Here is a 12,346-nt window from a genome sequence, read left to right as displayed (position 1 = left end):
CACTCGGCTACCCAACTGTTCTGTGGACTGGCGACACCGACGTGTTACAGTTCTGTTTCGTTATTTGTTTCTCCTTCATAAACTGTTGACCATCCCTGGGACTTACCTGACAGGCAGCTGCACTTATTCCCGGGCTCCGGCACTGGGAGTAGAAAGCAAGGGCCTGTTGGCGAACCCCGTGGGACAACAGGTCCCCCTGTTGTGTGTTGATACTGTTAACTGTAACTGAAGACTCCGTACCTGCGCTCTACCAAGCGTAAGTTAATAAATCCATTCTATTAAGGAACAATCAGCTTCCGTGTCACTCAGAACTCCACCACCGCTAGACCCAGCCTGTTTGTTTGGGTTCCACCGTGACACTTGGGACCCTTTCTCTGGGGAGGGGAACCCAGAATCCCCTAAAGAGACCTTTAATGTAGCATCACATTGAAGTCAAATGTGACATAACACACTCGTCACACAGCAGGATACAAGTTTAGAGAAATTTCTGCTTCTGAATAAGTTGATAATGAAGTGATATATCACCTGAATTTGGTAGTCTTTTAGTAGATCAGTTTTGTTTTGTTTTTTTCTTTAAATGGTAGAGTTTCTTAATTGACAGTTTTGGATGTATCATAAGAAACTAACAGCTCAGAAAGCAAATGATAACAAAAGATTTCCCATTCCATGCCATATTGGGGTTCTCAACCTTGACCTAAAAGGATTATTACTTCTACACATAAATAATAATTCATTCTTTATTTAGTCACCCCCCCTAGTTTCTAACATTGTCTTTTATTGATTTCCTGGTGCTTGCAATTTGTGGGAAATCACTAGTGTCATCTATTTCATTTTTAAAAGGTAATTTGTCAAAGTATTTTAATTGTTCTGGTCTGGGTTCTTCTATTGCACAATTCATAGTGGCATAATGTGTCTCAAACAAGAAAAAAATGTTATTTGCAGTTATTGAAGCAGTATACATTTTTTGAAGTATTCTAGCAATGGGCTCAAGTTGAGACATAATGGGCACCTATACATGATGGAGCTCTGCTCTGATGCATGCTGGAGCACGCTCATCAAATCAGTTTTACTTAAAGTGCCCCCCACCACCATTTTGAAGTGTGGAACACCGAATACACATGTGGGATGGTGCACCTTATGATGCCTTTCTGTATCCTCTTATAATCTCCCACAGAACTGTAAGTACCGTGACTTTCCCAACTGCCACATCTTGGATGTTATTAGAATATGTTCTAATTTATGATATTACTTGTCAGGAGGGTTATTATAGATATTTGTTGTTTTATTCCCCCCCCTTTTTTTTTTGGAGTCTCTATTAGGAGTCCTGGTATTATAGAGGAAAACTTCACATGCCTTCTCGACTATTCTCTCACACTCGCCAATATGTATATATATTCACAATCGGATGCAGATTAACACTTGTCTTTATTTTTATTCTTTATAACACTGTACAAACTTTCTTTATCTTTACACAGAAGTGGTCCATTTATCCTTTTTCTTATCAGTTATATCAACTTTGTAATTCTATCTACATACTATTCTTACATAACTATTATCAGTTTGGTCAGGTTGAACATGGTATTAGGAAATGAAGTCTCTTTAACTCTGGTTCGTCTGTTTATTTCTTGCGGGGGGCAGAATTTTCTCTTCAAACCCTGTTGTATTCTTTCTATTTATTTCTGTTATCATAAATGTGTACCTTTTATCTTGCACGTGCCAGAAGCCTTGTGGTCAACACGCAGATGCCTTCTCTAAGCTTGTGGGAGTGAGTCAATTCACTCTTCCTTTTTTTTGGTTTACTTTTCAGCGCGACTGCCAGCCATGTCTCATGTGCCTCTTCGGGGATCCGCCCCTCTTTCTCTGTGCTCTGTGCTCTCTGGCATCGAGAGAAAACCTGAGGTAAGCCTCTTATCTCCTGGGGTTCTTCTTTTCCCCACTCTTTTGCCTTCAAACGTACTCACTTTTTTTTCTTCAGAGACTTCCATCTCCTCTTTCTTTTCTTTTCCTGGAGTGTCTATCCTTATATGGTAATAGCTCCAGAAATGGCATTCCCTGGCTCTTTTTACCACATCGCTGTTTACTCTTTCACAACATGATACTGTGGGAGTTTTAATTACAGCAACAATAAGAGCTGCTCTAATTAAAGTGTCCCCCTTCACCCTAGAGCACCTCAGATGCCCAGTATCTCATCCTTTAAGAAAGCTTTTAAATAGCTATTTTATAGTTAAAGTATTTATACATTACGATAATTGCCTTCTGATTTAATTATTGTGAAAAATTGAAAAATAGTCAATGGAAAGACTAACCAAGTAGTTACCCAAAAGATGTTCTAAAACTAAAGTGTTGTCATTTGAGCAATGTTGGTCCTATCCAAAAACAAATACCACTGTTATCCAGTATTTCTTATGTTTTCTCATGGCCTGATTGTTGGATTCTACCTTGGCTTTTTATGGGAGGGATCCCTCTGAAGTTATTGGGCTTCCGCAATGAGAAAGCACTCACCAACCTGAGAAAGGGAGCCAAAATAAGCTTCTTATTCCACCCACAAGAAATTTCTCCCATGAAGTGAAGACTTGGTTCTTATTCTGTTTGAATATAGCTAGGAAAGACAGAAAGTAGTAGGCCTACAGATAGTCCCTCATTCTACCTCCTGATTGTTTTGGGGTAGCTTGGTTTATTAACCTGAGAAACTGGGTAATAGGGGAACAGCAATAGGAGGAGTTTTGTGCTGCATGTGGGTAGGGAGTACTACTACTACTACTACTACTACTACTACTACTACTACTACTAGATAATTCAGAAAACATTTATCTTCCTCCTACTCTTCTTTCCTTTACAGAATAAGAATCTGAAGTATTTCATAGGAAAGGGACAGGTGGCAGAAACAAGGATATTTGCCTTATAAATCTACTTGTTTGAAGCTCTTACAGTTTCTTACTTCTGAGTCTCACGCCTTCAGCCTGGGAGCACTTGTAACCTTCAAAGTTAAGAGCTGGAAGGCTATGCTTCTTACACACTAGTATGCATACATGGAAACACAAACTCCCTCAGTAGGTGGAAGATGCCAGTGTCTTTTAAAGCAAAAGGACAAAACAAACATTCATGTATCATATTAAAGACAAAATATATGAACCTTGAGGATAGGCAAGTGAATAGGTGGAAAATAATACTGGGGGATGTTAACTTTAAAGATGTACCATTGTAAGACAAAAACAAATTCCTTTTTTAATATATTTTAAAAAGTTTCTTCAACTTTGCATGAATTTCATTCACTATGAGAGAGAAAAGAAAAAGTGTAAATCACATTGTGGCAAACTTTGAAGAAACTCTACACTCATGTTTAACAAGCAGCCAAATAAGTTTGTTTTATAATAAACCAATAACAGTTTTTCCAGATACACTGAAACATAAAAACAGTCTCTATGAGACTATATGAGACTGTCTATGAAACTTTCCTACCAGGAAGTTTCAAATTTTTACCAAATCAAAAAAAGATATTGGGCCCTCTGTTTTTTAATTGACTCTGCAGACTGGAGAGGCCAAAGTGAAGTTCAGTTCTAGTGGGGGAAGGCAGGGTGGAAGAAAACAAAACAAAACAGCCACTGATGCTTAGGACTGAAACATCTCAAAAGTATTTAATAAGACCTGCTTCTTCTCAAATAGTATGTGATACAGGAAGCATTGGCTCTCAGGGTTGTATTAGTAAAAAAGGAAATGTATAGCCTTCAGATTTCATCCTTTTTGTTGACAGCAATGCCCAAGGTATTAGAATCAAAGGAACAAAGAGTTGAATTGACTATGGATGCCATAAGCAAATTGTGGAAGAAAAAAATCCTTAATACCACACCTAGGGCGAAGAACCACTATTGAGACAAGCTGACAAACTCAGCAAGGCAGCGACAGTCTTTAGACTTTGAAAACTAGAGCTGGTTGAAAATGTTTTGATGAAATATTTTTGATAAAAATGGTTTCCTGCTAAACAGAACAGTTTTAATCTTCTCAGAAAAAGATACGTTTTAAATGAAAATCAAAAATATTTTCCTCTCCCTTCATTATTTCAGCATCAAAATCTGATAATTGAGCATTTTTTATTTTTGAAAAGTGAGTTTTGGGAATTTTAAGGAGTTTTGGTTATGTCATTAAATCCCCAGAATCTAAAAAAAAAAAGGAAAAAGAAACAGGAAAAAACAAGCACATCTAGTTTTATTTTATTTTTTCCCCATTTTTAAACATTCCTTTTGATAGCATTCAGTCTCATAAAATACACAGAACAAAGTATGCTAGGTAGTAGGGGTGTGCGAAGCTTCGGTCGCCGATTCGATTTGGAGAAGGTTTAGCCCAATTCGGCGGCTGAATCATTGAATCTGAATTTAATCAGGAGACCCAAATTGATATGGATTCTTTGTATCCAAATTGATTTGGAAAAGATTTGGCTATCTGGGGATTTGGAAAAGGTGGTCTTGTGGGGAAACAAACTGAGAAGAGGGAGGCGGGAAGGAGAAGGGGAAAGACTGCTATAATATTAACATCTGTAGCTGGCCAGTGACTGTGATCATTCCCTAAGTTCCATTCCAATCACAGTGCTTGGGAGGGAGGGATGTAAAAACAGCATATAAGGCTCTGTGTGAAGCCTTTCTGTCCCTTTTGTTAGCTGTCTGTCTGGAAGCAACAGCATGTGAAAGGTACTGGCTTCAGCAGCTGGCTTCCTAGTCAACCTCTTCACTTTTTTGCTAGTCTCTCTTCTTAGAAATGATTGGATACATCTTTTCAATATGTTACTGATAGAAGATATAGTAAACAGATAGAAGAGGATATAGTAAACACATAGACGATATATTACACACACACATATATTAAACACATACAAGATATATTATACATACACACACATTTTACAGCACAGCAAATATTATGAAGCATGCTGGAAAGGTCTTCTAGCAGGTGAAGGAGAGGGGCTAGAGTGAGTAGGGGGAGAACTGCAAGTTCTCTCCCCACCCCCAACATAGATGTACATTCTTTCCTGGCAGTGATGAGACTTCTGCTGTCAGTGGGAGAAAGGTCATGGGAGCAGTACCTGTCTCTGCTTCTGTACTACCTCCACTAATACTAGCATGATCATGACAGTCTCCTTTACCCCAGTTTCAGCTCCCATCATAAGCCTCCCAGTGCAAGAGGAGGAGCTAGAGATGGAACTGCGGGAGCTCATTGGCATAGCCAGGGAAATTCTGGGAAAGGAAGGGGAATCTGAGTTTGTGCTCCACACCCCTCAAAGTTACTCTACAGGCAGGTCTCTTCTGAAAGCACTTCGGAGGAGGTTGTGGGGGCAGGTGGCTCAGCTTCCCCTGATGTTGTGCCTCTGCCTGCTGAGGAGGGGGATAAGACAGGATCCCCACCCTCAACCCAGAACCCAGAACTAAGGGAGTAGTGTAGTGTGGGAGCATTTTGAGTTGGCAGATGATCTACCAGGTATGCTACCTGCCAGCACTGCCAAAGACAGATCAGCTGGGGCAAGGAGGTGAAACACTTCACCACCATGCTGATGCTGCTACATCTCAGGAGGCAGCACCCCCTTGCCCTTGTTTTTCCTCATCCTGGCACCAGTGGGAGCATGCCCAAAGGGAAGTCCCCCTATAGCTCCAAAGCCCCCGTCCCCATAAAGCAGAGGCAGGCCACCCTGGACCAGTGGGGGAGCTGCAGACAAAGCAGGGCATGTTGCAAGGACAGGTGAGGTCACCCAGAGCACTGGGAAGATGCTTACTCTGGATGTCCAGCCCTTCTCCTTTGTTGAGCTTCCAGAGTTCAGGTGGCTCAGGGCACTCGTGGCCCCATCCTACCAAGTGCTCACATACATCACTTTTAGTAGGACGGTGGTGCCCTTCCTGTATGATGTGTGCAGGGAATACTTGAGGGAGGAGCTGCGCAAGGCAGGTCCATAGGTAGCCTTGCACTTTACCTCAGACATCTGGAGCACCTGGGATGGAGATCATACCTACCTCTCCCTCACAGGGCACTGGTGCAATCAGTCAGGCCATTGTTGAGTTCTCCTTCAAGTGGAAGTGATGAACGAGTCCCACATGGCAAGGGAGATCATGGTGGCCATGAACCGCATGGTACAGGGGTGGTTCATTGGGCAGGAAGAGCTTACCCATGGGTTCATGGTCACTGACAATAGGGCCAGTATGATCAAGGCGGTCCATGATGCCAACTGTGTTGGCGTCCGCTGTGTGGCACACAAGTTCTACCTCATAGTCAGTGATGCCTTGGAGGGGAACAGGGCTTCTGGTGACGGCACTATCACTACCATGACCAGCCAGCTCATTTCAAAATGCAGGAAGGTGGTAGGCTACTTCCACCGGAGCATCAAGTGGGGCAAGATTCTGTGGGAGAAACAGAGATCTGAGCATCCCACAGCACAAAATCATGCAGGATTTGGAGACTCAGTGGAACTCCACATACCTGATGCTCAAAAGGCTGGTTGAGCAAAATTAGGTCATCCATGAGATGGCTGTGGCCAGGGAGATTAGGATCAGTGCCCCTGCCTTAACAAAACTGAGCGGGATACCATCCCCCAGATCTTGGTGGTCCTCAAACTGTTACTTGAGGCCACCAAGACCATGAGCTGTGGTGATGCCCTCCTTAGCCAGGTGATCCACATAGTGAAGGAGCTTGAGAATCAACTGGAGAAGTTCCAGGGGATCTATATTCCTAGCTGGGTCAAGCTGCTTTCACCAGAGGTGCATGCACTGATGAAGTGGATGAAGGAAGGCATCAAAAAATGGCTGGACCCATTGCAGTCCAGTACAGTCCACATGCTGGTGGACGTGTGTGACCTGAGGGTGAAGGGGAGCATTTGCAGCAGCAAAGCCCTTGATCGTTGGATGGAGGTGCTGATGAACAGGGTCAGGGAGGCAGAAGGGCAGAGGCTTGCCAAGATATATTTCTCCAACTATTCAGTTGGTCTAATAAAAGATATCACATCTATTCAAATAACCTTGCTTGCCTGTTCCTTAGGCCAACACAGCTACAACCAGAAACCCAGTTAACACACACAAGTGACACAAGTTTTCTTTCATCAGTTTGTGGTGCACTTTCACAGAAGCCCCTTCACCTATCTCCTTGAAACTTGGCAGGCTTCATGCCCTCAAAAGGGGCTACCACCCCTGATACTTTCACCCCATTCTGCCTTAACACACACACGCGCATGCACACACACACACACACATACACACACCATGAGTTTTGCTTTCAGCAGTTTAAGGGGCCTTTCACAGAAACTCCTGTACCTATCTTCTTGAAACCTGACAAGCTTCATACCCTCAGAAGAGGCTATCATCCCTGCTGTTTTCATCCAATTCTGCAACAAAAATAACACATTTATAGGTATTTTAGAGATTCCCCATTATAGTCTATGACCAAATCACCAAATCACTCTGAATCAGTGCCAAATCTTCCGAGTCTGATTCGGCCGAATTGATTCAGGACAGTGACCTGAATCACCGAATCAAATCACTGTCCCCAGAACTGGCTGCATCCAAATCTGAATTGAATACTGGCCACTTTTCATAGGCCTAGTAGGTAGTAAATTATGAAGAACATTTTCTGAAATAAGTCAGCATCATTAGGAAAAAAGCTATTCCATAAATCATGTAAAAATTAATATTAACCTAGTGCTTGTTGAGTCAATTGCACAGGAGACTTTTAATAATGCTTTTAAATATGTAAAACACCAAAAAACAAGCAAACAAAAAAAAACCCAAGTGGAACTAAACATTTAGGTTTATAAGAATCTTGCTCTACTTTCCTTCAAATTCCATATGTCTGCAGTAGTTTATTTTGTTCCTAAAGAAAGATCTAATCACCAGATGATATTAGTTACATTTTTTTAAAAAAAATGGAAAATGTATTTTAACTGTTAGTAATTTCATGAAAGATTTTGACTGAAATTATTTGAAGTAGGCATAAACTGTTTAAAAGTCATATTACAGAAACCATTGTGTAAAGCATTGTCTGTACTTCAAATTAGACCATTACATGAGGAGGACATGCTTTCAAGAGTACCTGTAAATTAATCAATCCAGGTGCTTCATGAAGAAATATTTGAAGTCCATGTCTCAAGGCCTGCCCCAGTTTTTAACAAAATATGTCAGGCACATCTGAGGGATACAACATAAACACAGACTTAAAATTACTTGTAAAAGTTTGAAAAATCTACAGAGGTAGTACAGAAGTACAGAAGTAGTACAAGTACTACTTGTACACAGAAGTAGTAGAAGTTTAATTTGCCAATTAATTTCTGTATATTATGCGATCTCTGCATAGGGCATTATAGCATATCATAAAACACAAAACTTGCTTTGTTGAAAAATGCTAAGCATAATCCCCAGTGTCCACCTGAATAGTGAGAAGTGTAAGAATCCAGCATAGGAATGCCCTATTGTATTAAGGAATGAATGCTTCCACATTACATAAAGGTATCCAAAGTGAAATCTGATATATGCAGAAAGTGAAATGCTAAAGAATCACAGAAAGCATATGAGCTTCCAAACTGCAATGGGACCAGTTTTGGTGAAATGTGTATTAAAAACAGGAACTTTTACTTCTTAAGATGTCATAGACCAGCTTGTTTGAAGGAAAGAACAAACAAAAAACCCTGGTAACTGTCCGCTAATGAGTAGCACTATAATAACACACTAGAAATTGCAGCTTGCCAAGGGATACCACAGAGTTAACAACACATAAAAACTTACAATGCAGCAAAGACTTATTTTAGTATGCTATTTTAAGCATCTCAAGTATCCCATGTGAACCACTTACTGTTCACAGAAAAAATGGGTTAGAAGAAAATAAGAACAAATAGGACAAATCTTGACAAGAAAATAAAAGTTCTAAACACTAATTGTCAGCAACAGTATGCCTTACAATACTCTATTAGAATCATCATTTCATAACCTTTAAGGCCAAAAGGGACCATTGCAATCATTCAATCTACCCTTTTCACTCTACTGAGCAGTTTGTGAACCTGCAGTTGAACTAAAACTTTTATTTTAAAATTCATCCCATTTAGATTCATGTTTGAAAAGCCATTATAGTAGTTATTAATCAATTTTCATCAGTTATTTATGCTTCCTTTTTTTTCTTTTCCTTTTATTTCTGGTTTGAATTTTCTCTAACTTTAGATCTACCTTGAGCTACTAGAAGAAAGTTTCTCTGCCACTCCATACACACACCCACACATCCACCAGTATCTATACTTATACTACAAAGGAGTTTTTTCACATTTCAAATCAATTTTGTAAGATCTTCTCTGAGCCCACTCTAATTTTTCCACACAATACTAGAAAATAAAATTTCACAACCTCATGGGCAGGACATAAACTAGGTGGCAACACTTAATACTAAAACAAAGAAAGCAGTTATCCCTATCACAAAGGTGAAAGTAAGGCATGTTTGAAAAAAGAAATGAAAATAAAATATAGTAGCTACTATAAGAGAACCTATGATATCTGACAGTAGGCAGAATAATTTTCACATTGGTCAAAAGCAATACTAACTTATATATTCATAGATGTGAGGGTTGGAAGGGACCTCAGTAGCTTATTGAGTCCAACCCCCTGCCCTGGCTACTTGTCCAGTTGGCTTCTTATCCAGTCTCCTCCTGAAGACCCCCAGGGTAGGGGAGAGCACCACCCCTCTTGGAAGTGCACTCCAGATTCTGACAACCCTTACTGTGAAGAAGTTTTTTTCTAATGTCCAACCTAAATCTGCTCTCTGTCAGTTTGTGGCTATTGTTCCTAGTTACTTCAGGGGATGCCCTAGTAAATAGATCATCTCCTATTCCCTGCTGACCTCCCCTGATGCATTTATAGGCAGTCACAAGATCACCTCCCAGCCTTCTCTTGTAAAGGCTGAAGAGATCTAGATCCCTCAGCCTCTCCTCGTAGGGCCTTGCCTGCAGGCCTCTGACAGTATGAGTGGCCCTCCTGTGAACCCTCTCAAGATTCTCTGCATCTCTCTTGAAGTGTGGTGTCCAAAACTGGATTCAGTACTCTGAATCCAAACTGAATCCAAACTGTGGCCTGACCACTGCTGCATAGAGGGGCAGCATCACCTCCCTGGACCTGTTCATCATGCATCTGCTAATGCATGATAAAGTGCAGTTAGCCTTGTTGAACATTTCATCACACTGATGACTCATATTCATTTTGGAGTCAACTGTGACTCCAAGATCCCTTTCCAATGCTGTGCTGCTGAGAAGCTCATCCCCCAGCCTTTAAGTGTGTTGGTGGTTCTTTTTGCCCAGGTGCAGCAGTTGTCTTTGTTGAACTGCATCCTATTTTATTCCGCCCATTTTTCCAACCTGTCCAGATCCACCTGGATCCATTCCCTCCCCTCTGGTGTGTTAACTTTGCCTCATAATTTGGTATCATCTGTGAACTTGGACAGGGTGCTCTCCATGGCCTTGTCCAAGTCACTGAAGAAAACTTTGAATAGCACCAGTCCAAGGACTGAGCCTCGTGGGACTCCATATCTTTCCAAGTCAATATCGACCCGCCCATCATCAGCTCTGGGTGTGACCCCTAAGCCAATTTGTCACCCACCTGACCATATAATCATCTACATCACAGCCTGTCAGTTTACTTATGAGCGCAGAATGAGATACTATATCAAAGACCTTCTTAAAGTCTAGGTAGATGACATCTACCTCAACTCCTGCATCTAAGCATTTTGTGAACTGGTCATAAAAAGAAAGAAGGTTAGTAGGGCAGGATCTATCTGCAATGAATCCATGCTGATTTCCTTTCAACATTATTTCCTGTGCTAGGCTCCCAAAAATGTGATCCTTAGTGATTTTTTTCAAGATGTTTTCCCAAAGATAGAGGTGAGATTAACTGGCCTATAGTTTCCCTGTTCTAGCACTTCAGCCCTGCTGGTTAGTTTACCCACCCTTCTCCGGATAGTGAATTAAATCAATTGATGGTTATTATCCCCTAGGTTACCTTGTACCTGCAGATTCCCCACCAGATCATCCCCTGTAGCTAACACCAAGTCCAGCAAAGCATTTCCCTTAGTGGGATCATTTACCTTCTGTGTCAGGTGGAGGTCCTGAATGCAGGTTAAGAACCTATGTGAGCAGTTAGACTTGGCTGACTGCTCCTCCCAGCAGATGTCAGGGTAGTTTAGGTCACCCATGAGAAACATACCTCTTGATCGTATGGCCTCTGAGAGCTGTCTGGAGAATTCCAGGTCTAGCTCATCCTCCTGGTGTGGCAGTCTATATAGTGTATCATGACCTGGTGGTGGAAAGAGCACACGTGGCAGAGGCTGGGGTCTCAGCACCCCAGCGACAGGGCCCTCCCCAGGTTTGGAGTTGGGGAAGCAGTGTCCAGTTGGGGATATAGGTTGGGACAGAGCTGAGAACTACCCAGGTCCCCAACTCTTCTAAGGGCTTGAGGGGGATGTAGTCTTCCTTCACCATGAGCCCCCTCTCCACCACCTTTTGTGCAGCAACCTCCAAGGCAAGGAAGAAAAACTCTTACCATCAAAGCACGAGGCCACCATGATCTTGGGGAGCCCCCAGTAGCCATTAGACTATTATGCAACCATCTATCCTAAGCATTATGCCCAGGTGCCGCTTGACAGGTTTATGACTGCTTCAGCCCCAGGAGGCCCCCCAGGTCCTGAGGTAAGACTGGAGGACCCAGTGCTGGCCCCAGTCTCCTCTACCGTATCCAGGGTAACCTGCCACATGCCAGAGGGTGTGTGGCACAGGCATTCCCTGGGGACAAGTACCAGTGGCACAAGGTGTGCCACTGCTTCTTGTCCCAGGGAAACAAACATCCACACTTGTATAGACATGGCCTATGAAGCACAAAATCTACACTAGACCCACCAGTTAGTCTATTATTTGATTCCTTGTTCTTTTTCATCTTTCTTATCTACTATCCTGGAGGATACTAATGGTGAAATGGAGAGAAGCAAATGTTGATCAAGTTTTTAACTTTTAATTTCTTTAAATTGTAAGAGAAACTATGAAATATGTTGATCAGTATACTCTAGGTAAGTCTAAATTAGGAAAGGAAAAAAAATCCATTATGAATTATATCTCTAACTTCAAGTAGTGATCAGAAATTCAAATCAGCTTGATAATATTTGACCAACAAATCTCCCTCCACATATCATTTAGACTGTCAAGTCTGAGTCTCATGGGACAATGTGTTAAGGAACTGACAACTCAAGAAATAGCATCATACGGTGGTATTTTGTTGTTGTTGCTTATGCTGATAAAATATTTAAATAGCCTGAAGACAATATAACAAATGGAAACAGAATGGGAAGCAAAGGCAAA

This window comes from Gavialis gangeticus, unplaced genomic scaffold, assembly GCF_001723915.1.
Source record: "Gavialis gangeticus isolate Ggan-Ray unplaced genomic scaffold, GavGan_comp1, whole genome shotgun sequence".
In the NCBI taxonomy this organism is placed as follows: domain Eukaryota; kingdom Metazoa; phylum Chordata; order Crocodylia; family Gavialidae; genus Gavialis; species Gavialis gangeticus.
Note: the sequence above shows the minus strand (reverse complement) of the source record.